Raw genomic sequence first — 26,591 nt, 5'->3', positions numbered from 1 at the left:
CTATTATTCAACCCCATCAATTTCTAATTACAGTGATCACAATTGGTAATTTTATATTTAGGTTACAGGTTTTGTTGTTTTCTCTCTGCCTCCTTTAGCATTTGTAAGCTCTATATGGGCAAAGACCATCATCTTTTTATTACCAATACAAATAAAATCACTTTAAAACAGTGCCTAACACTCAGTCAAGGTTCAACAAATATTTGTTGACTGTATCCCAAATGAACACCACCTAAAGTCTAAAGGATAAGCTCCCCATCCAGGGAAGATAAAGGGCATCCTTTTAAAATCTTTTCCTCTGTTAATTTCACTTAAAAAGTGATTTGCTCATTGGTTTGTATCATATCCAGTTTATATTTATTATTCATTTTTTCATCAGATCAAAGAGATGGAAGAGACCTTGAGATGTTATTGCCTTGAGGTGCTGCTACTACTCAAAGCACTCAATAAGCATTAACTTTTTTCTTAAACTCTAGAGGCTTCATGAAATTCAGATTAGAAATAATCTAGCCTAGAGGATGAAAAAAGGGTGACATCTAGAAATGATTCTAATATACAGCCCACAATTTAGCCTTTACAAATATTTATTCTTGTGACAGATAGCAAATGCCTTCTCTGGGGATGAGGATTTTGTGTTTAGTGTGCATGATCAGGGACCTGTTGATGTGTGAGGGTAATGGATAAAGTGACAAATCTTAAAAGGTCTAGAGAAGAGATGAGAATGAGAGAAGGGAAGGATGTCTGAGATGTGTAGGTCAGTTGGGGGAAAATGTTTGGAGGAGAAACAAGAAGAAAGCACTGAAGAAGCATAGTGAGAGGTCTTCAAGGGGAAAGATGTGTGAAAAGGATCTTAAATATTTTGACACTCTTGCAAAACAGTACATATCAAAATTATTTTTCAGGGTGTTACGGTAGTTTCTTATAGGTCTTTTTACGTGGTTGTTTTAATGTAGGATTTGTGCTGCTTTGTGGTGTGACATTGGGCTGAGAATGACCACAAGATAACCCAGGCTTGTGTGAATTACAATCAAGAGAAACTTGGAAGTCTCTAAAGTTTTACTGTTCATCCAGTATGGTAGACAATAGCCCCATGTAGTTATTTATAATTAAATTTATAATTTAATCAAATCAGTAAAATTTATAGACAAGTTAAAATTCAATATCAGGTCAGTTACACTAACCACTTTTCTGGTGTTCAATAGCCACATGTGGCTAGTTGCTTCCATTTTGGAGAGTGTAGATACAGAAAATGAGCATTGCTGCAGAAAATTCTATTTAATAGTACTGCTCTAGACCTTTGAGCTTATGTTACACACATGCATTCTAATGTTCTTGGCCCTATTAGTGATATTAAATATTGAAAGAAAAATATTTTAACATCCTTTATCCTACCTGAAGTGAATTTAAAATATTGACAATAATATTGGTTATGCCTTCCGTGTACTAACTTCCAGAAATCTCAGAGTTGTCTGTACTTATGTTGTAGAAACATTTTCAGAAAGACTTTTGTGCCATACTTTCATTTGCTCACTATATTACTACCAATTAATTACAAATTATAATTTTTAATCTGTTAAATAAGTGTAGAAATTTCTTTAAGTATAGTCAAAGCTACTCAGTGGATAAGATAAATACCAAGAAAATAATGAATAATTGTATTTTTTTATGATTATTTCTATCAGAATAATATGATATGGAAATATATAGTGTTGACTAAAATATAATAAAAATAGATGGACAAATTGCTCCCATGACAAACTCCTATTTTACTGTAAATTGGGAACCTCTAAATATGTATGGGGCAAGAAGTACAATGTTCCTAGGCTCATGCTAATCCATTATAAATCATAAGTCATGAGGGAAGGGAAATCAGGAACATATGCTTTAGATTAGTGGCACTGCTAGAGGAATACTGAAAGTAGAAAGAGGCAATGATGAACATTTGGAGAATTTTAACACTGCTTTAAACAATGGAGGGAGAGTTGTCAGAAGGACTGGGAAAGGGGAAGAGATAAAAATCCTAGCGCCTCTTTGGAGTAGAATACTCCAATGTCTGTATACAGGATGGAGAAAATTACTACATGAACAAGTAGCAGTGGAAGGCCAATCGGGGAAATTTTACTCTGGGGGCCATCTTGGCTCTCCAAGTAATTTAAATAATTCAAATGTGGATAGAGAGATGGACACTTCAGCAAAGTAAATAGCAGTCAAGGATGCATCCATACCAAATGATATGCATGTGTGTTTCATATTTGGAGCAGTTACTTAATACGGTTAAACATATTTACATTATGCGTAATGATAGTTGAATTCAGGATTTTTCCTAGCTAAAATGTATTGCTCTCCAGTTAAGAATGATTCATGAGTCTATGGCCATACCAACCTGAACACGACTGGTCTCATCTGATCTCAGAAGCTAAGCAGGATTGGGCCTGGTTAGTACTTGAATCGGAGACTGGCTGGGAACAGTGGGTGCTGTAGGCTTTTTATTTAAATTAAAAAAATAATAATAATAAAATGATGCATGATAGTATTGCGGATATGTTTAAGACCTTTGGACAAGAGTATCTAAATAAAGAACCAGTAAGGTTGATGACACTCAGGTTTAGTGGCAGAAGCTCTGATCCTGTGGTTAGATCATTGCATTTCAGCACTTACCTTATGATCCAAGATGCAGAATTCAATTTATTGGTACCTCTCTTTGCCTGTAGGCAACTATGAAATATATCTCAAGCTCTCTCAAAAGCAAAATGTTAAAAGTAAATGAAATACATACCCTTGTTTGAAGAGAAGCTTCCACAACAGAAAGGCACTGAATGCAAATAGTATGGTGTTATATTTTGGCTACTGAAGAACACCATATGAATAATAATATTTACTGACTGTTTCCTGTATTTTAAGTGCTTTACATGCAATGACTCAGTTAATCCTCACAAGAACTCCATAAGGAAGGTATTATGATTATCCCCATATTATAAATGAGGAAATTTTAAGAATGAAGTCAAGTTTTGATTCTAGTGCCCATTGGTGGATTCCTGAGGAGCTTTCTCACAGATGATTATAGCAAGCTGCCCAGGTTACCTAATGTAAAGTATAGGTATCAGCAAAGAGTTAGGCAGCACCACTGGAAAATAACTGTAAATTTAAGTAGGCAAAAGATACAAAGTTCTTATGCTGACTATGTTGTCTTTAGCCACTGTCCCTGATCTAAGCATAAAATTTTATCAGATTTGAGATACTTGACCCTTGAGCCTTAACAGATTTGTTTGTGGAAGTAGGCTAGAAATAAGGAATGTATGTGCTGTATAAAACTAAAAAAAAATACTCAGGTGACTCAAATGTGCATCTGTTCTCAACACAACTGCGAACTCCCTCTTGACGGAAAACTCTTGCTCTGGAATACTTCACTTAAAACGTCAAATCTACACACTAATTACAAGCATCCTAAGTGGACAATGTGGCAGAAGATGCAGAGAGTAAGATTCAAGATCTACACTAGGCCATTCCAACTCCAAGTTATACATGTTTGACAAAAGAATTACGTAAGAAATTAATATAAAAATCAAGTAGGATAATTTAAGCAGAGAACACAGAAGTTTATTATAATAAACTTCATGTGCGTTAACAAATGTTTAACTTGATATGTAAATATGAGTTGGTAAGAACAGTCAGTAACATTTAATGGAGTGGAAATATGATCTAGCTTAATCAGCAAAGATGTGCTGGAAAAGATATCAATTTGAAGAGATGAGAAAACTGGAATGGCAGAGAAATCAGTTTGTTCACATTTGTGAAACAGTCTGTGTAAAAGATGGGAGGTGAAAGAAGAGAGTTACAGCCAAGTGACAGAGAACCATTCTATTTCAGTGAATGAGCCATGGCTCTCCTGGGAGTCAAGATGATTTGCATGTTTGGTGGTTGATATAGATAGAGGTAGTAAATCTCACCGAGTCTCAGCTGAAATGCTCTGCCATCTCAGTCATAGAAAGATGAGCATTTGTACACTATCCCTCAAATCCTCATTGTTCAAATGTGCTATAACTTCAGGAATGATCTGAAAACATCCATCAGTCAACTCTGATGAACTTGGAGCACAGAGAACTCCACCATTAGGGATCATTTACAATTTCATGTGGTAGATTAAAGGCTTCAGGTATTTTTAGCTTTGGAAATATTTAATAGGCTTTTTAAAAAATCAACATATTGCATTTTCGCCCCAGAATATACTGCCATTACCAAAGGGAAAACAAAAAACAACCATCACAACGAACTTGTTACCCAAGAGACTGAAATACATATTCAGTATGTGGTGTTTTTTGAAATACATATTCAGTGTGCTGGTAATTTTTCTAACTCTCTCTTTTCAGAAACATCATTTTTCCTTTTGTTTTAGGATTGCTGATTTTGCTATCAGATTAAGGCTAATGTCAAAGGGGAGAACTAGAGAAGCAAAAAGGTATTCTCCATGGAGAATAATTTGATTGCCATTTTGGACCATTCTTTTAGCTAAGAGATACATTCTTTCAAGAAGAAAAATTGGCTCTGCACAAATAATGACTGGATATTTCAAGTGTAAAAAGCAATGATGACACAATTAGCTTTAGAAACTAGTGAATTACTAATAACCAGAATAAAATAGGGTAAAAAAGAACATGCTGGTACCTGGCTACACATGAATGTATATTGAATAAAGTATAAGAAAATTCATGTTTTTGCATTGTTCAAAATGTCTAAAGATGGAATCAGTATCTGTGAAAGTAGGACAATGAGGAGCTACTCTCATTTTCTTCAGGGAGTGAGAGGAGTGGTATCATCCCCTCACTTCCTGAAGATTTTAGTTCCTGCCTAACGGTTACCCTTTCCAACATATGATGTTTTTCATAACTTCTGGTACTTTAAATACCTGTTGAAAACAGTTCTCTCACCATCTTGCCCTAGTAATTCATTGCACTTTTTGACTCCAGAGACCTTGTCTTCCACTCTGCCTTGGCCACTTGGTTCTGTGGCCATACGATAGATTTTGTTAGAAACTCAGTTTTAAACATCACACTTTCTGACCTCCACCTTCTAAGTCTCCGGATGATTCCATCTAGTACCTCATTCCAACAATACTTTGATATTACCAGGCCCTACAATCCATTCAGTCTACGGGCTTTTCACTATCCTTTATGCTATTCCTATCATCATTTCTCTTCTTATCAAATATAAACTCCATGGATTATCGTAAACACTTTTTGAACATATCTTTAAATTTCTCTGCTGCCTCTCAAATCTTGTGCCAACTTGATAAACCTTAAACCCTGGTTACTGCCAACTCTCCACTCATTCACTGTTCACTCTCATGCTATGGAAACTTCCGGAGACAAACACATAATCTCTCTGACTAGTCCCATGTTGAATTCATGACCACTAGCTTCAAGTTGGCTCCCAGCATGACTCAGCAATCTTACTCAAACTCAAATTTACATAAATATTGGGGAATTTTTAAAAAGTACTAAAGCAAGGCATCACCCCAAGATTCTGAGTAAAGTTGTCCTAGTTACAATCTGGACTTTGGAGGTTTTAAATGCTCTCTGAGGTAATTTTAGTACACAGCAACATTTGAGAACCTACGGTCTGAATGACTATTTTATTCTCTCCCCTTTCCTCACACCTCTAACACCTCCTTCCCCATTCTCAGTTGATGAGCTTGTTTCTCATTTATCTGAGAAAATTGAAACAATCAGTAAACAGTTGCTCCCTAGCCTCCTGTCAACGTATCTTCCCACAGGCCTGCATTGGTGCCCAACACTGTGGATCACTAGTCTTTGTTCTGATGACAGATCACACCTTGTGTGCTGCAGATTCCATTCCCTCTCACCTACTCAAGGACTTGGCTCCAGCAATTAGCTCTACTCTCTCCAGCATCACCAATTTCTTCCTCTCTTCTGGGTCATTCCTGTGTGTATTCTATGCTATAATTTTCCCATCTTAAAAACATCCTCTCTTGACCATATTTCCCACTCACATTTTCAATTCCATTTCCTTGTTCTCCTCAAATGTGAAACTTGTTCATTTTTTAACACTTGTTCTTACCTCCTATTTCTCTCCTTAATTCTCTCTTAACCTAAATCCCTCTTTCAATTATGCCTTTACTCCCAATACCTTTGGAAACTACTCATCAAAGTCACTAAAGGCTCCTTATATGGTTTGGATCTGTGTCCTCATACAAATCTCATGTTCACTGTAATCCCCAATGTTGGAGGTGGGGCCTAGTGGAAGTTGATTGGATCATGGGGCAGAGTTCTCATGAATGGGTGAGCACCATCCTCTCTTGGTACTGTATAGTGAGTGAGTTCTCATGAGATCTGGTTGTTTAAAAGTGTGTGGTTCCTCCCCATTCTCTCTCTTGCTCCTGCTTTGGCCATGTAATACATGCTTGTTTTCCCTTTGTCTTCTGCTATGATTGTAAGTTTGCTGAGGCCTCCCTGGAAGCAGAAGCTGTTATGCTTGCTGTACAGCCTGCAGAACTGTGAACCAATTAAATATATATAAGTATATATAAGATTATATGAGTAAATATATAAGAAAAAATATCTTATTTTTCATATACACACATACACACACACGCGCGCGCGCGCACACACACACACTCACTCTCTTGCTCTCTCCCTCTCTCTCTTAGGAAGTTCTGTTATCTTTATCTTCAAAATATATTCACAAGCCACCACCTGTCATTACCTCTACTGTTACCACCATAAACCAAGTCATCACCATTTCTGGCCTGAACTATTCCAATGGATTCATAACTGATGTCCCTGTTCTTTCCTTTGTTCCTCTGCTCAGCTTTCCGTACTAACCCTTCTCATTTTATTCTCAATATAGAAGCCAGAGTTATTCCTTCAAAATATTGTCAGATGACATTATGCCTTTTTCAAAACCTTCCATTCACATCCCATTTTACTCATATTAACTATCATTCCTTTAACTTACAAGATGTTATATGAATTTTTCTGAACTTGCCTTCTTTTTCTCCTCCATTATTCACTGTGTTCCAGCCACTCTGACCTCCTAGCTCTTCGTTGAACATGACATACATGTTCATTTTTCTTGTTATTTGCATTTGCTGTTACGTTTGGGATGCTCTTCCCTAAGACATCCTAATACCCCAATCTCTTATCTCCTTCCCCTCTTTCTCAAATATCACCTAATCAGCAGATTCTTCCCTGCCATCCTATTTAAAACTGCAAGTTTCTCTCAGTATTGTATACACTACCTTTCTGCTTTATCTTTCTCTAAAGCATTTATCACCATGTAAGATATTTTATATGTTTATCTTACTGTGTATCTCTTCACATTAGAAAATATTTTCCATGAGGGTAAGATTTCCATGAGGAGAAGAGACTTCATAGGTGTTCATGAACATGTGCTTATTGAATGAACATTTGGAGTTGAAAGAAAACAATCAATTAGAAAGTTGCTCATTTTTTTTTTTGACTTCTAACTTTCCTTCAGCAAATTCTCAAAGACACATGTATCCTAGTTTTTTAGCCCAGTTCAAACATTAATTGATTTCACATTTGTACCAGGTTTTGTACTAGCGCTAAAGAATGCCAGAATGACTTAGAACAATGTTGTTTAATGTGATAGGACAGCTAAAGTGTTATAAGTTCCAAAAAATGTTTAATCTACAGAGTTGAAAGAGGGCATCACAGAAGGGGCAACCAGTTGCTGTCTTCAAAGATAATCCAGCATTTCCCAAGATAAAGAAGAGTTGCAGAAGGGGCAGGGAGAACACTGGTAGAGTGAAGATAATAAGAAAGAAGTATGAAACAAGTATTCACCACAATACTTCTATGCAGCTGAATCATATGATGATTTTGAGAAAAAAAAGAACAACAAATGACAAGGTATGAGTCTGAAGAGATAAGCATTGGTCAGATGAATTTGTATTAAACATTTAAGGAGTAGGAATACAAAAAAAAATTAGCCAGGCATGGTGGCGCATGCCTGTAGTCCCAGATACTCAGGAGGCTGAGGTAGGAGAATTGCTTGAACCTAGGAGGTGGAGGTTGCAGTGAGCCGAGATCACACCATTGCACTTCAGCCTGGCAACAGAGCAAAACTCCATTGCATAAATAATAATAATAATAAAATAAAGAGTAGGGATAAAATAATTTATTTGAATCCAAATTGACTTGACACTTATAGTTGAATATCTCCAAATGAACCACACTTTGAATAAATATGAAGAACTCCAGTGTTCCACTTGGCATGCATTTAAAATGTGTATGCACATTCCATTTGTATCTATACATACCCTTAGGCCAGTAGCTCCATCTCCATATATCCCACTCTCTATATATACACACTATAGCTATATTACATTACATACAGAAAATTCCAGAAGATAATTGTCCACTTTTCAACTAACCAAAATTTAGGGAAGAGAGGCAAGAAGTACAGGAGTAGGACACCTGGGAGTTCCAGGACTGAGCTGGCCATTTATGAGCCAAATGGTGTAGATCAAGATTCTGAATCCCTGTACGTGTTAGTCTACTTATCTATAAAGAAAAGTAACACCAGCCCTTACAGGGATTGCTCTAAGTATTTTAGGAGGTAATGAGAAATATATATTAAAACAGAAATGCTATAAAAAGGTATTATTCGTAAGAATAGTAATAGTACTAAAGGAAACCTTAATTCAGGATTTACGCACATCGGATTAATAGAGGTTTATTTAGCCAAAATTCAGAGTTCAATCTCTATAACTCTGTCAAAACTTCAAGAACGGAGATACACATAAAAGTCATAACATAACTTCAGTGTTTATTTTTAAAATTTATTCATTTGGCTAATATTTATTGAAAACTATTAATAATTAAATAACAAAAACTGGACATTGATCAAAGATCATATAATGTCGTATGCTTCTTTTAATTATCACATTTAATCATCCCATACCTATGAGGGAACTATTATCTACATTTTACACATGTCAAAAAGAAAACTCGGAGAGATACTGTAACTTGCAGGTTATCACTCAGCAGGTGTGGGAGAAGCCAGGAGTCACAGCCAGGTTTTATTCCAGTCCCAGCATCTAAAACCACTACACCAATTTATTCTGAGCCCTTGCCCCGCTCTGTAGGCCCAGAGTAGACCCCTAAGAAATTTGTCTGAGCAAAATTATATGATTAAACTCACTAATAGCACAACTAAAACAAATGTGTAATCTCCAAAGAGGTCTCCTTGAACTTTTCAAAATTAATGTTCTATGTGAGTCGTAGGCTAGATCATAAACCAAAGGATACACTATGAGTTTCTCAAGAACAGGGAAAGTACTTGGTTCATCAAATAGGGCATACACAAAATAGGTTTTAAATGAATGAAGCAGAGGCTGACCCCAACAGAGCTATGGTTTAGATACAAGAGCTTTAAAAGCACTCATAGTTGCTACATCAGTATGTGGAAAGACAGATGGGATGATGGGTCTGAAAAATTACAGAGAATCATTCAATTTACAAGTTTAATATCTGTAATAAACAAACAAATATCCAAACACATAATAGAAGAAAACTAAACAAGAACCACAAGTCCAGTTGTAAGGTTAACCAAATCAGTCAGAGAAAGTCCAATCAAACATATCTGTCCTACCTAAGGCCAAAATTTAGGTATTCTTTACAGCCAAGATGAGACGTTATATTGGAAAATGGTGAAATATGGAGCTGTGGTGTTTGGGTGGGAAATAAATCTTAAAAATAACCAATTCTCAACTATAACAACATGTGCAAAATTGCACTATAAATTAACATGAAGATACTTTTGGCTTAATTTTCAAAAGTTACTTATAAAAACTAATGGTGTGTGCCATTGCCACAATGCATTGGTTTGAGATGGGTAAAGAATTCACTCATTGAATATGTATGAGCATGTTTGATGGGACAGTCACTGTGTCATAAATAACAAAGTAAGAATAAAAGTGCTCTGTTTTCAAGCAGTCATGGTGACTTACGGATACACGGATAAATAACTACAAAAACAGGATTGGTGCAGCAATAGAAGTATGTATCACATGCTCTGGAAATATTGCATGGGTAGGGGGCAAACTCAACAGGGTAAAAGAGACTTCAGAGAAGAAGAGACATTTGAACAGAACCTGGATAGATTCGTAGACGTCATCTAAATGAAAATGACTAAAGACCAAGGAAACAACAGAGGGAAGGGCATGACCAACAGGATGAAGATGGGGAAAAGTGTGAGAGATTGAAATCATGGTGGATGGGTAAAGCTAAATATGTATAAGATGTACAAGAAGGTGAGACTGGCAGTTACTGAATCTATAAAAGTGAAATGGGTCAGGTTTAAACAGAACCATGGTGTAACGGGAAATGCCTGAGCTCTGCAGTCACAGCAAGTGTTTTGAATTTTAGTTCAGTCTCTTACACCAGCTCCTTGAACTTGGAAAGATAGTTAACCTTTCTGTGTATCAAAGTCTTCTCCTGCAAAGCAAGACATAACAATTCCCTCTCTCCAAAGGTCGGTTTGGTAGTTGGAGATAATCATGTTTTATTTTATTTTATTTTATTTTATTTTATTTTATTTTATTTTGAAATGGAGTTTTGCTCTTTTTGCCCAGTCTGGAGTGCAATGGTGGAATCTCGGCTCACCACAACCTCTACACCTCCCAGGTTCAAGAGATTCTACTGCCTCAGCCTCCCAAGTAGCTGGGATTACAAGCAAGCATCACCACGCCTGGTTAATTTTGTATTTTTAGTAGAGACGGGGTTTCTCCATGTTAGTCAGGCTGGTCTCGAACTCCCAACCTCTGGTGATCCACCCACCTGGGCCTCCCAAAGTGCTGGGATTACAGGCGTTGGCCACTGCACCCAGTGATAATCATGTTTTATGTCTAGCAATATAAATTTCTTAATAAATGATAATAATTATAGTTTCAAATTCATGCTAGAAAGTTTGGATTTTGTGGGTAGGCAATGAAGAGATCTGGACTGCTTTTAAATAAGGAAGTCAATGTTAGTGATCAACTGGGCAAAATGACAGAGAAGCCAGACAGCAGGTTATTACAACATTCAGATGAAAATACAGGCGGCTTTGAAATAACTTTCCAGAAGTAGGCATAAAAAGAAGGAAGTAAAGAAGATATAATTTAATGGTGGCCATGACAGGATGTGCTGACCAACTAGATATGAGGCTAGAAAGTTAACTATGCTGATTAGAATTACTGGAAAATAAAATAAAACTTTAAATTGTTAAAGAAATACATGCACATATAATTTTTGGAGTTATTTGTTTTTTGTGTATACCTATGTTGCTAGCTCCATGTATGATCTCCCTCTCATCACCAAATACAGATAGGTCCACTTATCCTATGCTAAATCCAATGCTAAAACTTGCAATTATTTTTACCTTCCTCTTTGAACACACACACTCCCTCATGTATGTCCCATTGATCGTTCTGCCAAATCCTAAGTTACATTTTTCTTCTAAGCTTAAATGATTAATGAATTCTTCTAAGACTAATGAGCTCGATAAAAGAGAGATCTAGCATTGCTCAATAATTTGGTACTCTATCCATGTATTAGTGAGAAAACACAGCCATGCATTGATTATTGCTAATGATATCATGGTGCCTGAGCACCTGCAGTCCTTGTCTTGCTCTTGTAGGTCATTGGGATTTATAGATTATCTGCTAGAGATTACAAAGGAGAATCTTGAGTGGCAATGGCAGCACACTCCCTTTGACTCCAAGGAACAGCTTCATCAAGAATTCTGAACTTGTTTCGCCAAAACTATTTCTTTCTTCATTCATATATTTTAAGACTATAAACAAAAATCACTCAGAATTCTCCAATTACTAATCCATTATGACAATTTTATAGGTAATTTACAAGTGTCAGTGGGGCCGGGGAAGAAATCTCTTCTGATGGTGGTTTTGCTTTGGTAGAACAATACAGCTTTGAAGTTGGCAGTTAATAGTTACTGAGGTGATTGTGAAACAGGTAATCTATCACACCCTGACCAAGTACAGTAGTAAAACCTGTATCTTAAGGGATTTTTCAAAATCAGGGAAAGCAGTGTGGCTTAACTACACTGAAAATTCTCTACTGCTCTTTCCATTTTGATTTGTTTTTCATGAGACCGGATACGCATGTTAGTTGAATATATATACTACATATAAATATTCTACATGTGCTTTTTTAGACTGGTGTTATGTAGCTGAAAAACAATGAAAATGCTATATAGAAGGGTTTTCATAAATTATGGCAAGATATGTTTTTTAAGAACTTACATATATTTTAAGTTAGGGTTTCCTTTCTGTTTTATTAAAGTCTATATCACACAGTATTCCCACGTGGTCTCACATCCAAGTACTAACCAGGCCCAACCTTGCTTGGCTTAAAAAATTAGGTTTTGAAAAAGGATACATTTTTGTGGAAAAGTATTTTAAGGGTTTGTAACTTCAATGCTATTGTTGCTTTCTATTTCACATTCATAAAGCTTATATAAGCAAAATGGTATTATTCATTATTGTGATACTCAAATGTACATAGATGTAAGGATTCATTAGGGAGTTATAAACTTATGAATCATAGAAGTTAAGAACAGCTACAACATCCCATGGCCAAATTGGAACTGATTTCTTCCAGTGTGATTGATGTGATCACTGATATATAGTATATACTTTTCAATATTTGTTCAATGAATTAATGTTTTTTGAATAAATTAAGAATGTCTTCTTCTTGTACCCATTTGGTTTATTTCTAAATCCTTATAAAAAACTGAAACTTGCTTACACGGTTTAGAATTTTATGTCAACATAAAGACATAAAAGTTTCAGCTGGGTGTGATGGCTCACATCTGTAATCCCAGCACTTTGGGAGGCCGAGGTGGTGGATTACCTAAGGTCAGGAGTTCAAGACCAGCCTGGCCAACATAATGAAACCTTGTCTCTACTAAAAACACAAAAAAAATTATCCAGGCATGGTGGCGGATGCCTGTAATCCCAGCTACTCGGGTGGCTGAGACAGGAGAATCACTTGAACCCAGGAGGCAGAGGTTGCAGTGAGCCAAGATCTGCACCATTGCACTCCAGCCTAGGCAACAAGAGTGAAACTCCATCTCTCTCTCTCTCTCCCTCCCTCTCCCTCTCTCTCTCTCTCTCTCTCTATAATGTATGGCACATATATCATGTGTGACACATATATCATGTGTGACATATGTTTCTAAAGATAAATTGAAAAAAATAAGCAAAAATATTGTCTATCCAAAGACCCAAATATATAGTGCTACAGTATAAAATTTGTATTCCTGAATATCTGAGAATATAATTTCTTAGTCTTATTAAAAAAATTAACACTAGGGTGATAAATGGTGGACATTACTGCTGTGAGAGTCTAAAAGCTATAATTTTTTCATCTACCTTACCAAGATCAACCAAAATTATAAACTTAACAAGCATCATCATAGGAATTAACGTACACAAATACAATTAAGAAATCAGTATGTGGCTATTCAAGTATTACATCCTAAATCTTCTAAAAACTGAGCAAAAATGCCTACACTGAAAAAAAAAAAAGCTTTCTATATAATGGCAAGCTGGCTTCTAACAACGTCTTGAAATTCAATGTTTTGCCTGAATAACTCAATTTACATTTCCAAATCTCTTAAGAATGAGACTAAAAATCATGTAACTTCAAGAAGAAAAGTCAGGAAGCCAGATTGGGAAAAAACATGATGTAATGGTATAAGAAAAATCTAGAATGACACAATAATTTCAAACACACATTTTTCTCTAGAGGTTTTAGTAAGTAATCAAAACCCTAGCTTAGAAATCCTTTTAAATTAATTAGTAAATAAATGTAACAATACAGTGGCTTCACACCAACAAGCTCTGGTTTAAGGCAGGACGGAAGCTATATATTTTAGACTTCCTCCTTATTTAAGCATATACTGTCAATTAGCTGGCGTAACCATATAGTATATGGCACTGACACAGATGTCAAAGTATGAGGGATGAAATAATGATAATACAGACAGACGGCTTTTATTATAGAAAACAAATTCCCATCATTCCATTGTTAAAAACGGCTTCTTTATATTCAATAAATTAGTCCAAAAAGTGTATATAATACCTAATAAGTTTGACTACTAATAACTTCCAAAGAAACATATAAAGAAGAAAATAACATGCATTCTCACCACTGTTCCGGTTGGTTATTACCTCTGCAGCCATCCCATCTCTATATGAGTATGTGCATATACATGCACACAAATGTGCCCGCATGCGAGTATACACATACATTTGCATAACATCTTTAGAATTTTGATTCCTGTTTTTTTCACATAAAATTGAATTTTGAGCATTGCCTCCATATTTATTACATATTTGAAATTTATTTTCCTTCTACATAATGCTTAACTCATAATATTTTATGAGAATACTGTCATTTATTAACAATTTCCTTGGTTATTATAGAATCATTTTACAAATGGATTTTCTAATGTTTTCCTCAAAGTTCTGTGAGACCTTATTATTCCATTATGTACTTGGGTAAAAGCAGCTTAGGGACATACATTATTTGCCTGCCTAAGTTCACAGAGCCTGGAAGTGGCAGGACCAGAACTTCTATATGATGAGTAATGAGTATAAAATAACTCGCAATTTGCATTTTTGAACTTCCATAAACTCCTTATACCTGATGTTACTTTGTATCTGAACCCCCAAAATTAATAATAAGCGATACTTCACTAGCTAACTAATAATTATGTACAGTAATAATTAACTAATGGCTTATGGAATTCATGGCTCCTAACCAAGGGTTGTTAGTAATCTAAGTATACCCAAAATAAGCCAAGAAATCAAAAGGAAGTCTACCAACTTATAATTATATATTACATTTTATAAAGGAGATCTTTGCCTATGAGACTTTCAAAACTATGCTTTAGATTACATTTATAAAGAAGAAATTCTCTTTTGTTTCTCAATAAGTAGATAGCATGCCATCTGGCCCCACTGCCCTTATGAGAAAATAACGTGGGAAGCCACTTACAGTAATTGAAAAGAGGCACACCACAGGGACCCAGGCACAAGATTTCTGACTGCTTTAAAAACATCATTATCCTTTTTACAAATTAAAATGTAAGTAAAGATGATTTTTACATCCCTTAGGGATTATTTAAAATAACCTTTAAGGTGGAAGACTTTTTCCACTTTAACATTCATTCAGTGAGTGTATCTTGCTTGTTAGACTTAGGCTGCACATGCCTGCACTGTAACACTCATAATTGTATGTGTCAATATATAGTCAGGCAACTAGTGACGTTCATAGGGAAGTTAGAAGTTGGGATGTGCAACTCAGGAATGGTTTGATCTAGGTGTTTAAATGTCAAGTGCGTGTAATGATAAGTAAGGTCATGGGAATAGTAAATCACCAAAGTAGTGAGCTTATAGAAAGACAAGAGATTTAAAGGTAGAGGCTTGAGGGGAAATCTCTAAATTAAGGAATAAGAAGAAAATCTGTTATCTATTGAAAATAAAAAAATGTTTTTAATGGCTTAAGTTTCTCAATGACCAAGGGGACTAAATTTAAGAGTTTTGACTTTGAACAGTACATAGATGTAAGGGTAAAGAAGGAAAGGAAGTTACATAGATAAATCTAAATGCTAGATTTGAATCTGAACATTTATGAAGCTGAAAGTGTAATGTGAGACTTATGAAATTAATTTTGGCCAATAGTATATGAAGCTTCAGTGCCTATTTTATACGACTTAAATCATGAATGTTTGGACCAAGTCCAGTGGGATGGAGCTACCAAGTGATCTGTGTAAAGGGATCCTCATCTTTCGTAGAGAAAAATAACATATTTTGAGTGGCAGAAATTAGCAACTATTGCAGTGTTCATGTAACTGGGCAAAGGAGACCAGTTCCACAAGCTCAACTGTTTGTTCACTGTTTTGGCCTAGCTCTGCCTATTGGTCATTGTGCTATATATCACAGCAGCAGTCAATTTACAAGGCAAAAGGTAGAATTTGTAACCAAACTGAAGCTGACGAAAATTGAACTGATTGAGTTGGTCACCTCTTGTGGAAAACCATTAAGAAAGCCTCCAACAAGCTATAGGCTCTAGACTATAATATCAATGGTCTTCTTTCTGATGTCTAAATGATTACAGGTAAAGAAAAAAGAAATCATGCTTAATAGAAAATGTCACTAATCTAGAAGAGGGAAAGACCTCAAATCAGCTATAACTGTTCCAGTCAAAGTTTGATGTAGGCTTTTACATTAAAATTTAGATGATGATACTAGAACCAAATATTTGATAAAACAGCATTTTAGCATTCAATATCTACAGCTGGATAACTTTTGGGTTTGCTTAATTTATACATTGCAACCACTGTGTTATTTATGTATAATACTGGCCACGAAAGATTTTTAAATTGCTCATGTGTCATACAGACTGAAAACAAAAGCCAACAACAAGAGGAGAGGGGGAAATGGCAGAGGATGATCATTTTGCAAAGCCACATAAGGAAGCAAAAGCACTGACTATTAGAAAGCACACGAGTTGGTCAAGAAATAACAACACTTTGTCTTCTAGCAGCAAAGTTTGGCACTCTCACAGTCACCGTTCTTCCCTGTTGTAGATGATATCTGAATACCTCAAGGCATTCTCATCTTTAGATTTCTTGATCTGTCAGCTAATTGGAAGAAGAGGAAATAAGAAAAACAAGAGTAATAACTTCTGTTCATAAGTGACTAATAAGTAAAGAACATCCCACTTATGCTTGAGAAAATAAAGCATAACCATATAGTTCTTTAGAAAAGGAGAGAAATACAATTTGGCAATTATTAATGTTAAGGATTGGTTTCTTTTAACAAAAATTGCAAGTTTCATTATAAGCCTAATTGTAAAACTTCCGTTTTGCTCTAAATTGGGGACCTCTGTGTATATATGTTTGAAAACCAAGGTGACGCATCTTATCTAACTTAATGTTTAGTTAATATTGGTGCCATTATGCAGCCCCATCATCTAACTCACTCCAAATAATTAAAGGGGCTTTGTGGGTCCTTTTTAGTACATGCCTAACATGGAGCCCACAGAATAAAAAGTATAAAATTCATATTTATCAAATTAATCGATAAATTGCCCTGGAAAAGGTTACTTTTATTCATCATTAGAAAATTGTATTTCTAACAGTGCTCTTTATGACAGATGGCTTTACTAAATAACTTCATGGTGTAAAGGAAAATGAAATCTTGTAAGGACACAACAAGTAAGAGCAACAGATTGCTTTATTATTTTTATTACATTAGTACTCACATCCCTGATAGACAGCTATTGCAACCTGGGCCCATGTGAAAGCTACACTAAAATCAATGCCAATCTTATAGGCAAAGAACTAGAGGATTTAAAATGAAATCAAGTGCAAGTCGCTCTGATACTATGCCAGTTCAATGAGTTGTGAAGTTTTGAAGCTGTCCTTAGAGACTATAACTTAATTCCTAGGGTTTATTTTCTCTACTAGGTAAAAGAACTGAATTAAGGGGAGCAAAAAACTGTTCAATTAAGAAAAATGCTTTATGCAGAAAGCATTTTTTTCAGACCTTTAGTGTTGTTGTCTACCTTCTGACAGAGGAAAAAAAGGCTCACTTTCCTTCTACAAGCTCAACATATTCTTAAATAAATGATCAAACTGGAACCTAACCCAAATTCTGTATCTTGAAATGCAGGTGCTAATTGCAGGGTATTAAATAAAAAACTTACTCATATGCACATAAATAATTATCTTACTATCAATTCTATTATATGGGGGACGTTTAAAAGAGAAATTTGAAGTTCTTTTTCAACCTGAAGTATGGGAATGAGCATTTTCTAAGTACGGATGAAAAATAAATTGTTTACCACCTTTTCATCCATTCCTTAAAGGACTTTGAGTTCTGAGCTAATGTAATACGAGACTGAGTTTTAATTATGTGTGCGTATGTATGTGTGTGTGTGTCTGTGTGTGTAACATTCCTTTACAGTTCTACACAAGTGGACAGTATACAAAGCTAAGAAGATGACAAACAAGCTGTCTTGTAGTGAGAACTAAGGTGTATATTCCAGAAACAAACAAAAGAAAAATTCACACACTCAAATACACAATTAAAAAAAAAAAAAAAAAAAAAAAAAAACTACTGCAAAACCATAAACTGTGACTCTGATCCCAAACCTTAAAGAAAAGACAGAATTATGGAAATTACTTCAAGAATGCTTGGTTACCCAAATAGGGTATAAGAGAAGACGTAGGCCCCACAAAAGGAGAACATTTTTGGATAACAAGAAATGAGAAAAAAATCCAGAAACAAAAAGAAAATGGAAAAATTAAAACCTGCACTTCAAAAGCAAAGAAGCAAATTTATGCTGTATCAAACTGTAATATATCCGGGGAATAATTTGGAAATATCTAGAAACAAAATGCACATACCCTTTGCCCAAGGAACTTGGCTACCAGAAATTTATTCTACTGCTAAATTCCTACCAATAGGGAAAAATATGTGTAGATGAATAAGCACCATAGCATGCATCTTAATAACAAAATGTGTATATGAGCCAACCATGCATGATGAAATGAATGGTAAATTTAGTCATTAAGTGGAAAATATGTCTATTGTATGGAACACTACAGAGTGAATAAAGAAAAATAAATCTATATGTGCAGAGATATACTGATATGATTTATGCAAAAAGAAGCCAGTTACTTAATAGACATATGTCTGCATATGCATAGATACTTTATGTAAAAATGCATAGGCAAGTCTCAAATGTTTATTCCTGGAAATAAAAATGGTGGAGGCAGATGGAAGTGGAAGCTTTTGATGGCTTCTTCTTACATTTTACCATTCTACACTGATGAATTTTTAACCACTGACATCTACTTATAAAATTAAAGAAGTATTAAAATATTTTCAAGGATTACTTTACATGTTATCTTTAAATATACACTCATAAAAATTGGCTAGATATATGATTAAGTCACAATTACAAAGCACAGAAAACAACATAGGGTATACTTTATTCAAATATATATAAGCACAAATACACAGAGAAAATAGGGTAGAGTGATACATACGAAAATAAAATGAATTGTGAAAGGAGTAAGTTTCCACAAGAAGTTGGGGTAGGGTGAGGGAAGGAAGGTGAAATAGGGTATATTTTATATTTTATCACAATTAAAAATTCTAGAAGCAGTAGCAATGAGAGACAGAAGATGATGGAATTTTGCACAGAAAAACAAGCCCAACTAAAAATTACAGTGGATCTGGAATGATGGAACAAGAGCAGTTAAAATCAATGCCAAAATAAAAAATACAATTTCTGAAAACTTTTCAGGAATATAGTAGCACCCAAACACGCATACTTAAGGATCCCCAGTCTTCCAGGACCATGGCCTTCAAAGGAAGATGAGCACATTCCTAGAGATGGCATTGATTAATCCCTTGCAGCATAAAATAATTTATAAGACATTCAATTTTCATTAATTTTAATTTCATCTTCCATATATTTATTAATTTCAATGTATTAATTATTGATATGATTTACAGATATAAGAGTAAAACATGCAATAGAGTCATAAATTGATATACATATATTGGGTGTATGCAGAGGAATATGTAATGTAAAATAGAGATAACCTTTATTAAGGCAATATTATGAGATACAACCAAAAATGAACATATTCTGGCCACAAATTTAAATGACAAAGGCAAAGAAAAAACATAATATACTTCCAGGCAGCAAAAACAAGTTGCACCCAAAAGAATAAAAATCCAAATTGTCCTTATTTTGCTTTGCAGCATTAAAAGTCAAATAATGTTGAAGCACTGCCCACGGATTTTTTCAAAGAATGGTTGATTCAATAATTGTATTTCCAGCCAAGAAATTACAGCAATGGAATATATCTTCCAATTTAGAGAATCCTAGAAAATATATTACTCATGTATTTTTCTTGAACAAAATCCTTCAAAAAGCACTCCAAGAAACTGAGGGAGTTATCAAAATCATGAATAAAAAATGCCACAGTATAAAAATTTGATAGTAGCTAATACAGCCAAGAAACAATATGTCATACACACACACACACACACACACACACACACACACACACACACACAAAATGATCCCTCAGTATCCACAGGGGATTGGTTCCAGGACCCCACCATGGATACCAAATTCTGAGAATTCTCAAATTTCTTAAATAAAATGTTACAGTATTTGTATATAATCTATGCACATACTCCTATATACTTTAAATCATCTCTATATTACTTATAATACCTAATACAATGTAATACTGTGTATTACAACACATGCTGTGTTATGCTGTATTTTTTATTTGTATTAATTTTATTGGTATATAGCTACTTATAATTTTACTTTTTTCTGAATATTTTCAATCAACAGTTGGTTAATACATGGGTGTGGAACCCATGGATAAGGAAGGCTCTCTGTGCATGTGAAATAATTAAAATCAAATGTAATTTTTGGGAAAAAAAAATTAAACAAAAGTCTTACTACTACCAAGCGAGGAGGATCCAAGATGGCCAAATAGAAACAGCTCTGGAGTGCAGTTCCCAGTAAGAACAACACAGAGGGCGAGTGCCCACCGCATTTCCAAAAAATTTTCACTGCCCACCGACCAGGAGATTTGCAGGCTGAAATGTGCCACAAGTTTTCAGCATGGCGGTTTTAGCCGGTGCTGGCTTGGTGCACAGAATCTTACACAAACCTGGGGGGCCCATTTGAACTGGCATCTGGAACACTGGGGAGACAGAGCCACCCATTCAACTGAAAGGGAGGGGGCAGAGACAGGGAGCCAGGCCATCTAGCTAGGCGGGTACCACCCCCACAAAACAATCTGAAACACTCTGGATTGAGAGTTTCCCAGCAAGCACAGCTGGACCCTGGACAGTCCAGATTAGTGGGGGGAAGGGCAACCACCACTGCTGAGGCAGTCCGCCACTACCAAGGCAGTTCACATGGCAGCCAGGCAGAGCCTGCGGCAGCTCAGCAACACCTCTGCTGACAGACTATGACTAGACCACTCTTTGCAGGGCAGGGCATCTATGAAAAATGGCAGCATCATGACAGAAACTTATAAATAAAGCTGACCTTCCTAGGAGAGAGCACCTGGGAAAAGAGGCAGTTATGAGTTCACTGCAGCAGACTTAAAAGTACCTGTCCAGCAGCTCTGCATGGAACAAGAAAGCTCCTAGCAAGCACTTCAGCTCCTATAAGGGACAGACTGCCTCCTCAAGCAGCTGCCCAAGCCCAGTATACTCAAAGAGGCACTTCATAAAGGAGAACTCAGGCCAACATCTGGCAGGTAACCTTCTGGGATGAAGATAACAGAAGAATAAACTGGCAGTCACCCTTACTGTTCAGCAGCCCCTGCAGGTGATCCCCAGACGAGCATGGTCTTATGGAACCAAAAGAGAGCTTGCATAGCCAAGACAATCCTAAGCAAAAAGAAAAAGCTGGAGATATCACAGTACTTGATTTCAAACGGCACTACAAGGCTGCAGTAATCAAAACAGCATGGTGCTGGTACCAAAACAGAGACACAGACCAAAATAACATAACACAGGCCCTGGAGGCAATACCACACATCTACAACCATCTGATCTTTGACAAACCTGACAAAAACAAGCAATGGGGAAGGGATTCCCTGTTTAATAAATGGTGTTGGGAAAACTGGCTAACAGTGTGCAGAAAGCAGAAACTGGACCCCTTCCTGACACCTTACATTAAAATTAACTCCTGATGGATTAAAGACTTACAAATAATACCCAACACCATAAAAACCCTAGAATAAAACCTAGGCAAAACCATTCAGGACATAGGCGTAGGCAAGGACTTCATGACTAAAACACCAAAAGCATTGGCAACAAAAGCCAAAATAGACAAATGGGACCTAATTAAACCCCAGAGCATCTGTACTGCAAAAGAAAGCATCAACCAACAGAATGGGCAAAAAATTTTTGCAATCTGCCCAACTGACAAAGGGCTAATATCTAGAATCTATAAAGAACTAAAACAGATTTATAAGAAAAAAACAAACAAACCCATCCAAAAGTGGAAGAAGGATATAAACAGACACTTCTCAAAAGAAGACATAAATGATGCCAAGAAACATGAAAAATGCTCATCATCACTGATTATTATAGAAATGCAAATCAAAACCCCATTAAGATACCACCTCACCCCAGTTAGATTGGCAATCATTAAAAAATCTGTAGACAACAGATGCTGGAGAGGATGTGGAGAGATAGAAACACTTTTACACTGTTGGTGGGAGTGCAAATTAGTGCAACCATTGTGGAAGACAGTGTGGCGCTTCCTCAAGGACCCAGAAATAGAAATTCCATTTGACCCAGCAATCCCATTACTGGGTATGTACCCAAAGGACTATAAATCACTCTATTATAAAGACACAAGCACACGCATGTTCCTAGTGGCACTGTTTACAATAGCAAAGACCTGGAACCAACCCAAATGCCCATTGACAATAGACTGGACAAGGAAACTGTGGCACATATACACCATGGAATACTATGCAGCCATAAAAATGACAAGTTTGTGTCCTTTGCAGGGACATGGATGAATCTGGAAACCACAATTCTCAGCAAACTGACAGCAGAACGGAAAATCAGATACCACATGTTCTCACTCATAGGGAAGTGATGAACAGTGAGAACACATGGACACAGGGAGGGGAGAATCACACACTGGGGTCTTTTGGGAGGGAATGAGGGTGGGACAGCATGGGGGTGGGGAGATTGGGAAGGGATAACATGAGGAGAAATGCCAGATGTAGGTAACAGGGGGATGGAGGCAGCAAACCACATTGCCATGTGTGTACCTATGCATCAATCCTTCATGATCTGCACATGTATCCCAGAATCTAAAGTACAATTAAAAAAAAAAAAAAAGTCTTACTACCAGGAATCTAGGAATAAAATCTCAAAGTTTAATAACTGAAACATGGAAATGGGAAAGGAAAAGGAAAAGAAAATAATCTGAAACCACAGGGGTACTGCCAGAAAAATAAGCTAAACATAAGAAAAGTTAATTTTAATTTTAAGCCAAATGGCCTTCATCTTTATTAAAGATTGTATTCATAATGTGTAAGCAGACTAGAAAACATTGTTTATGTTTTCCAATAGAGAATCAGATTATTAAAATCAAATCTGATTATGTTTCTTCCAAAGAACATAGGACTCACAGCAAAATATTTGATGTTCCTAAACTTCAGAAAATAACAAATATATACCTTATCATGCCTTTCCTAAGCTGTACTTCTTCCTCCCAGACTATGTCTTAAGGGCTAAAATGATGTAAATAAGTGGATTTAGATAGTTTGGGCTCTTTTAAAGGGAGAGTAACACCTTATATAAGAAACATAAGATTTAAAAATCTAGTTTATTCTTTGGCTAAATTAAATGTCTACACAGATAGAAATGTTCATACCATTTTCTTGGCTGGGCACAGTGGCTCACGCCTATAATCCCAGCACTTTGGGAGGCCAAGGTAGGCGGATCACAGAGTCAGGAGATCAAAACCATTCTGGCCAACATGATGAAACCCCATCTCTACCAAAAATACAAAAAAATTAGCTGGGTGTGGTGGTGCATGCCTGTAGTCCCAGCTACTTGGGAGGCTGAGGCAGGAGAATTGCTTGAACTCAGGATGCAAAGACTGCAGTGAGCTGAGACTGCACCACTGAACTACAGCCTGGGCAACAGTGCGAGACTCTGACTCAAAAAAAAAAAAAAAAAAGAAAAGGAAATGTTCATATATATTCTCAAAAAATAAAATAAAATTATACCTTTATCTAGACCAATACTTCTCAAAGGTTGTCAATTTTGCTTCTCGGGAGACAACTGGCAATATATGAAATATTTAAATATTAAGCCAAAGCAATTATAATTAATTTGGGAGAGAGGGAATGAACAGTCACTTGGATAACAATGTCAGTCATAGAAAATAGCTTCCCAATAATATGCAGCCAAGAATTAAGATTATTAACTATATTCTAAGGAATTTCCACTTATAATTGATTTTGAAAATACAGCACTAGGATAAAAGGCCATATGCACCATTATAAACGAGAGTCTTAAAATATGTAAGGATATTAAGGAATGCTTCCTTGCATGTAAAAAGAGCAAGATATGAATAGTTTACACCGAATGATTTGCATTTTATTTTAAATAAATACATATTAAAAATTAGATACACAATAAAGTATCAATCTAAACAAATATCGGGTATTAAGATTATAAGTAATTTAATTATTTGTCCTTCTTCATTTCAAAAATGATGTTACATTTCTTTATAGTTAAAATATGCTGATTGTCATGTATCTTGATATACATAAAAGAGGAACATATAGGTTATTTTAAAAAGAGCTGAAGACATTTATCTTCAGATCTTTTTTCTCTGTAACAAAAGAAAAATGATAGTAAGCATTTTATTCCAATCTAATTACTTAGGAAAACCTTTTTTTTTTTTTTTGTCAGAGACATTCCTCTTTATTTTACTAAAGTTTTCCTCAATTCATTATTGTGAATTATTAGAATCGATGTCCAATACAAATTGTAATTAGAACTGTATTTACTTAAAACTCTACAGAAGTGGAGAAACTATATTGAGCCCCATCTGCTCCGGTTGGGGGTCTGTGTCATGACACTGAGATCCTCTAACCCTCACTAGAAGTTTGAAGTCAGAGGAGCTTTGCAAAATTATTTGTCTACTTCAGATGGTAAGGCGGCTAAACTATTTAAAAGGGACTTTTACTATCTTCCTTCATAATCCTAGAAATTAGTGCTGGCCTCTTCTACTACTTATCACTTTCTCTCCTTAATGGCTAAATCCTATTGCACAGACGCTCCATAGCTTACTTGCCCCAGTACGGATTTGCATGCATGTCTATAGAACACTGCAATAAAAGGTTATGACCCCAAATTTATATACATCTAGGCTTTAGATCACACCCATAGGAAATGAAAAGACACTCGTATAATCAGATGTGTACAACATTAAGAAATAAGCCATTCACACTGTTTACAATAGCAAAGACTTGGAACCAACCCAAATGTCCGTCAATGAAAGACTGGATAAAGAAAATGTGGCACATATACACCACGGAATATTATGCAGCTAAAAAATGGATGAGTTCATGACCTTTGCAGGGAAACGGATGAAGCTGGAAACCATCATTCTCAGTAAACTGACACAAGAACAGAAAAACAAACACCTCATGTTCTCACTTATAAAAGAGTGTTGAGCAATGAGAACATATGGACATAAGGAGGGGAACATCACACACCAGGGCCTGTCAGGGTGTGGGGGGCTAGGGGAGGAGTAGCAGGGGGGGATTGGGGAGGGCTACCACTAGGAGAAATGCCTAATGTAGATGATGGGGGGATGGACGCAGCAAACCACCATGGCACGTGTATACTTAGGTAACAAACCTGCACGTACTGCACATGTACCCCAGAACGTAAAGTATAATAATAATAATAAAGAAATAAACCATTCAAATTCAAGTTCTACTAAAGTTGAACTCATAGAAGTATATAGTAGAATGGTGGTTACCAGAGGGTGATAGGGCACGGTTGAGGATGTGTTGGTCAAAGGATAAAAATTTTCAGAAAGATAGAAGGAACATTCAAGAGATCTATTGTGCAAAATCATGACTATAGTTAATATCAATGTATTATTTAAAAATCACTAAAAACATAGATTCCAAGAGTTTTCATCACAAAAAGATGATACCTAAGAGAGATGCAACATATAACTGGCTCCACTGGCCATTCAACATTGTATGCCTATTTCAAAACATCATGTCCACAATACATATATACAATATTGATCAATTACAAATAAATGAAAAATATTTTAAAGCATTAAAAAAAATTTCATTCTACAAGTGATCAGAGATAAAGTAAAAATCAGTGATATACTAACAACAACAACAAAAAACAAACACTAATGAATTGAGGCTGGTGTTGTAGAAAAGAAATAGAAATAAATATTGAAGGCAGTAGGAGACATAGGAATAGGTAAAATATGTGCAAATAATAATTACATATTTAACAGAAATATATATATATATATAAATTATAGAAGTTAATCATATCTTAAAAGAAGGGCTTGATTAAAATTCTCAAAGTAGGCCGGGCGCAGTGGCTCACACCTGTGATCCCAGCACTTTGGGAGGCCCAGGCGGGTGGATCACGAGGTCAAGAGATCGAGACCATCCTGGTCAACATGGTGAAACCCCGTCTCTACTAAAAATACAAAAAAAAAAAACTAGTTGGGCATGGTGGCGCACGCCTGTAGTCCCAGCTACTCAGGAGGCTGAGGCAGGAGAATTGCCTGAACCCAGGAGGCGGAGGTTGCGGAGAGCCGAGATCGCGCCATTGCACTCCAGCCTGGGTAACAAGAGTGAAACTCCGTCTCAGAAAAAAAAAAAAAAAAAAAACTCAATGTATTTAAAATTTAGTTATAGTTAAATGGAGACACAAAATGCAATGTCAGGTGGGAAATAAA

General features: G+C 35.9%; 1 protein-coding gene and 1 pseudogene across 1 annotated transcript in view; one reads left to right on the top strand and one right to left on the bottom strand.

Annotated features, from left to right (window-relative positions):
• IL1RAPL1 (interleukin 1 receptor accessory protein like 1) overlaps positions 1–26,591 on the bottom strand; it is a 1,349,174-nt gene that overhangs the window by 931,416 nt on the left and 391,167 nt on the right. The gene's annotated exons all lie outside the window — the stretch shown is intronic.
• Positions 2,366–2,484, top strand: LOC120366718 (5S ribosomal RNA; annotated as a pseudogene).

Source organism: Saimiri boliviensis, chromosome X (genome assembly GCF_048565385.1).
Source record: "Saimiri boliviensis isolate mSaiBol1 chromosome X, mSaiBol1.pri, whole genome shotgun sequence".
Classification (NCBI taxonomy): Eukaryota; Metazoa; Chordata; class Mammalia; order Primates; family Cebidae; genus Saimiri; species Saimiri boliviensis.
Note: the sequence above shows the minus strand (reverse complement) of the source record. Positions and strands in the feature narration are given on the sequence as shown.